This window comes from Glycine soja, chromosome 7 (genome assembly GCF_004193775.1).
Source record: "Glycine soja cultivar W05 chromosome 7, ASM419377v2, whole genome shotgun sequence".
NCBI lineage: Eukaryota > Viridiplantae > Streptophyta > Magnoliopsida > Fabales > Fabaceae > Glycine > Glycine soja.
Window position 1 is genome coordinate 20,873,776 of NC_041008.1, and position 6,000 is coordinate 20,879,775.

Sequence of the window (6,000 nt, forward strand, 5' to 3'; positions counted from 1 at the left end):
GCCTGCTTTTTTGTATTTTTATTATTTAGAGAATTCATTTTGAGCTCACATGACATTTTTTGTTTTAGAGAATGCACTCACATGAAATTAATAGTGTGTTTGAATAGAGCAATTTAATATAAAATTCATTTATTAAAGGAATTTAAAATGATTTGTTTGAATAGAGCAATTTAATATAAAATTCATTTATTAAAGGAATTTAAAATGATTCGTAATAAAATAGTCTGCTTTGATAAAGTATTTGAAAGGAGATTCAATTTTATATATTTCTATGAATCATTTTGATTGACTAAAATAATGAGATTTCAAATTCTCTAAAAAAATATAGAATTTAAAATATTTTTTCGGAGATGCTCACTCTAACTTATGTTCTTGCTTGCAACTGTTTCTCGCTCAGCACTCACAACTACGGGTGACCAAATTTTTTATGGCCGACATCAACATAAGTTATTTTTCACTGATGTTGACCGAGGTTTTTTCGGTTAGAATTTTTTTGTATGATGTCAACCAAAGTTATTTTTTTGTCAATATCGGCTAATATTTTTTTTAGTAATGTTGGTTAGGGTTATTTTCTCACTGATGTCACTCATGAGAATTTTTTGCTGACATCAACCAAGGATTTTTTTGGCCGCTGTCATCCAAGTTTTTTAAGTTGATGTTGACCATTGATTTTTTTTTTTTTTTTGCCAACGTTGGCTAAATTTTTTCTACTGACATCGGTCATGACTAACTTTGAGTAGACGCCTGCCAGAGTTTTTCAGCTGACGTCAGCTAGGATTTTCTAACCAACATCAGCCAAAGATATCTTTTAGCCAATATCAACTAGGGTTATTTTTCAGCCGATGTTAGCTAGGGTGTTTTGGTTGATGTCAACTAGATTTTCTTAGCCGACGTCGGTTAGGATTTTTTTTTATTGACATCGACTAGGGTTTTTTGGCTAACATCAGTCAAAGCTATTTCTTAACCACATTAGTTAAGTTTTTGGGCTGATGTTGGTTAGAGTTTTTTCTGCTAACACCAGCTAGGTATTTTTGACCGACATCGGGTATGACTATTTTTAGTCGACATCGACTAGGTTCTTACAGTCGATATCCACTAGAGTTTTTTCGGTCGACATCGGTTAGAGCTATTTTTTAGCCAACATTAGCCAAGGCTATTTTATAGCCAATGTTGGGTAGGGTTTTTTGTCCGATATTGGTCGAAGCTATTTTTTAGCCAACTTCGACTAGAGATTTTTCGGTCAACGTTGACCAATGATGTTTTTTGGCCGACATCGGGTAGGTTCTATTGGTCGGCATCAACTAAGCTATTTTTTAGCCGATATTTGGTAGATTTTTTTGTCAACGCCTGCTAGGATTTTTTAGGCTGACGTTGGCTAAAAATAGCCTTGGTCAATGTCGTTCAAAAAGACCCTAACCGGTATCGGCCAAACATACCCTAATCAACGTTGGTAAAAAAACCTAGCCAACATCGGTTGAAAATAAACTCAACCAACGTTAGCTGAAAAATAGCCTCGGTTGACGTCAGTTAACAAATATTCCCAACATACTTTGATAAAAAAAAACCCTATTTGATGTCGACCGAAAATAGTCTTGGTTGATGTCGGTTTAAAAACATCACTGGTTGTGGCCAGGTAAAACAACCCTAGTTAAAATTATCAATATTTTGTATTTTTAAATTATTAAGAATTGAAAAATATTTTTTAATTAATATTTCAAAATTAGATTGTGTTTGTTTTCTATAAAGTTTAATATTGAAATTGCATCTATTTAAAATATAAAATTGAAATTTTGCATATGGATGAAATTAAATTATCATATTCAAACAAAGAATTTAAAATTGAAGAAATTTGAATTGATTTATCCAAACAAAGCATTTCAAAAAATGAAAAAAATTAAAATCAAAGCAATTCAAATTCTAGGCATTTTAAATTTCGTGTAATTTTGAAATTCCTGATCCGAACAGAAGGTAAAGCTAATAATCTTTGACATTTGATTTTCTATTTTATTACGTGTTCTCTAACAATTTTGTTGTGTGCAGTTTATATATGCATTGTTGGCTGTTATTTTTTCGTGTTTTAATTTGAATGTAATAATTGTTGTGTTTGTTAACTATTACGTTTAATTATTTTATGGGTCCTCATACTTTTGCCAAGTTATCAATTAGGTATCTAAAGTTTATTTATTTGGGTTTCCTCATACTTTTTAATTGTCGTTTAAGAAAAATTAATGACAAATACTTCATTAGTTAGAGGTGCAGACAATCAGCTTATGCCCCTAAAGTTTGTTGTAAGCATTGTGAGAGATTTATAAGGGTTAATTCAAACCAAATATCTTTTCACAAGCATCTCACGATTGTTTGATTTCTACATATGAATTTAAATATTATATAGGGTTAATTGTAAATTTAGTTTTCTTATTTATCTCAGCTCACGAATTTGACCTTCCTGTAATTTAATTCACCAATTGAGTCCCCCATTTTTTTGCAATCCCATTATTTTAGTCTTCAATCCTGAAATTGGATGTTGACTGTTAATTACTTACGTTGATCACCACGTGTTGCGCTTCAATTTTCGTTTGCTCAAGAGAGATCCATTTAATCAAGCCTTTGGTTCTTGCATTTGAATGTAAATGTTGTATCTCTCCTTGACTTAGTTTTCATATGTTTTTTTTTTTACATATTGTTGTTGCATGTGCATGAGTCTTTACAACATGCTAGAATAGGTGTTTCTAGTTTGAAGCTAAGAATGGGTGCCTAAGTTTCATTTTCTAGGTAGAATTTGAAATTGATTGTGATTACTTGTAAAACTCCTAGTGCATAGTGAAAATGTAATTCAGGTTGAATTAGATAATTGAAGTAATTTCTCTAGAAATAGAGAGTGAACCAGTATAAATTTTGTTTGTTGGATCGAGTGGTCTCGGAATAATTAAGAAGGAGGGGTTGAATTAATTATGAACGTGTCTTGACTAATTAAAAATTTATCCTTCTTAATGTTACTAGATTCAATTTGGCTTTACTACTAAGTTATGAAAAAGTAAAGAACAAAAACAATAACTTAGACAAAAGTAAAGCGGAAATAAAAAATTACACAGCGGAAAAGTAAAGAGTGTAGGGAAAAAGATAAACATAAGATTTATACTGGTTCGGCCACAACCTGTGCCTAGGTCCAGTCCCCAAGCAACCGTCGGTTCTTGAAATTTCCAATAACCTTGTAAAATCCTTTACAAGCAAAGATCCACAAGGGATGTACCCTCCCTTGTTCTCTTTGAACAACCAAGTGGATATACCCTCCACTTGAACTGATTCACAAGAGATGTACCCTCTCTTGTTCTCAATATTACAACCCAAGTAGATGTACGCTCTACTTGTACCACAAAGGATGTACCCTCCAATGTGTTAAGACAAAGAATTCTTAGGCGGTTAGTCCCTTGAATCTTTGTAAGGGGAAACAAAAGATATCTCATGTGGTTAGCTCTTTGAAATCTTTTGTTTAAAGGGAAGAGGAAGAATCAAAAGAACACCTCAACAAAATGGTGTTGTGGAAAGACTTGAAGAAAGAGTGTCATACCCTAATTTCGTCCGGGGATTATTACTTGATGATATGCAACCTTTGATTGGCCGCTTCAAGATACTTGACACCCTTTGTTGCATAATATGTGAAGTTCCGAGACGTGCCGGAAATCAAAAGGAAGCAGGCTTACGCGATCCGTGAGATTTCGTAATGTGACGGAGATCGAAAGGAGGTGTTTTTGTGCAATCCGTGAGTTTCTGTAACTTCTTTGAAAGCTAAAAAAGAGTAAGTGCATAATTCGTAAGGATTCGTAACCTTGCGGAAGGAAAATAAGTATCGTTATGAAATTCGTAAAGTTTCGTAACGTTACGGAAAAAGAATTACCAAAAAAGGTAAAGGGGGGTGCATTTAGTAAAAAGGGGGGTACAAATAGCAATCAGGCCCGCTTGGGCCTTCCAGTTTCTTCCTCCAGAAGGCGGTTGCTTCTGGAGGAAGCAACCTTGCTCGCTTGGGCGAGCTGAGCTCGCCTGGGCGAGCTGGGTGGCAAGCTCCTCCCTTATTTTGCTATAAATAAGGGGACGAGTGAAGAGGGAAGGGGTTCAGCCTTCTTGGCACTTCTTATTCTCTCGAAATTGCTGAGGAAAATTGTTTCCGTGAAGAAAATCCAAGTCGAGGCGCTTCCGTAACGTTTCTGTAACGTTTCCGTGAGTAATTACGCGAAGATTTTCAACCGTTCTTCGACATTCATCGTTCGTTCTTCGTTTTCTTCAGTCTTCAACTGGTAAGTACCCCGAAGCGAGCTTTTCAATTCATTCTATGTACCCGTGGTGGTCCACATTTTGTTTCATGTATTTTTATTCTCGTTTTCATTCGCTTTCTATACCCCCTTTTGACGTGCTTCAGTCATTTATTTAAGTCATTTCTCGCCTAATCAAAAAATAAAATAAATTTCCACCGATCATTTGAATTGTATCATCCATTAATTTCGGTTAAAATGAATTCTGATCGTTCGGTCGTGCCGTAACCACGTTGGAAATAAAAAAAGAGGTAAAATAATAATATAATAATAAAAAATATCTTTTAGTAAAATGAAGCGAAAAAAAATCAATCGGATGTTTTCTCTTTGGGATTTCTAATTCTTAATTGGATTGACTAATAACTAAAGTGAAACTAAGGCTAAAATCAACTCGCCTAGTCAAGCTCGTCCACAAAAAATAGGGTTTGAAAGTTTATCATTTCAGTTTCTTACCAAGTAAAAAGAATCATTTTTAAGGTCCAACGCCTTAAAAATGATCACAATTCAAGTAAAAAGAATCACGGGCTTCACTCTTAAGAAAGAACTACGTAGGTCTGATTTCCTCTCCAAAGGAGGGTACGTAGGAGCAAAAGCCCCGCTTTTGTCGACCTCAAAAAATAAAAAGAAATAAAATTTAAGGCAATAAAATTTCCACAATTCTAAAAAATAGGCTGTTGTCCTTTGAGACAAACGTGAGAGGTGCTAATACCTTCCTCAAACGTAAATACAACTCCCGAACTTAGAATTTTCATTTTGACCGGTTTCCTTCGGTTTTCCCGACGTTTTCCACAAATAAACGTTGGTGGCGACTCTGCGCATCTTTTCCTCCTTTAGAAAGCGCACCCGTGAGCCTCGCCTTGCTCGCCCGCAAAAGGGCACGTTGCAACAGTTGGCGACTCCACTGGGGACGGTTTTTGTGAGTTAAGCCTATTTTAAGGAATTATGGAATTGTGAAACTTTGTGTGTGCATTTTGTTGAACTGTGTAAAATGTAATAACTGCTTTCTTTTCCACATTTTAACACTGCATTCTAAGCACCCACGGGTTTGAGTAAAAAATGGGCCCTATACCCGGGTTCATGGGAATTTAAGGAGTGGAGGTGAATCTATCATCATGCTAGGTCTTCGACTTGCTTGATGATAGTGAAACCTCGTCTAGAGCTTTCTCTCTTTATAATATGTTGTCGCTGGTATTCCATATCGCCACAATATTATTATCTTGAGTGATGATACCTCTAGAAAACAGCTATATGAGTTATGAATCATTGGGAGTAGTTATTAGAGACCCCTAGATATTATCCTATAGGTCCCTAAAATAGGGGCACGGAGCAAACACGCTGCGTGCCATTTTAAACACTGTCATGCATATAACCTAAAGGTCACGTACGCCTTTGTTGTATGATTATTTGAGGATATTGCCATGCTGTGTAAATCCCCCTGTTACGCTTTTGCGCATCTGCATCATGCCGTCACACATGCGTTGTATGTGGGTCTCATCTTTTGTCGTGGGAAGTCGGAAGATCCATATCGTCTTCTTAACTGCACACATGGGGGCACTGCGCCCCCAAATGTGCAAGTAAAGAGAGATGATTTTTCAGGCTCTCGTGTCCGTAAATGCATTCATACCATGCATCGCATAAACATCTCTTCAGCATCATAATGAACATATCGTTCCTGCATTTGTCCGTTATCACA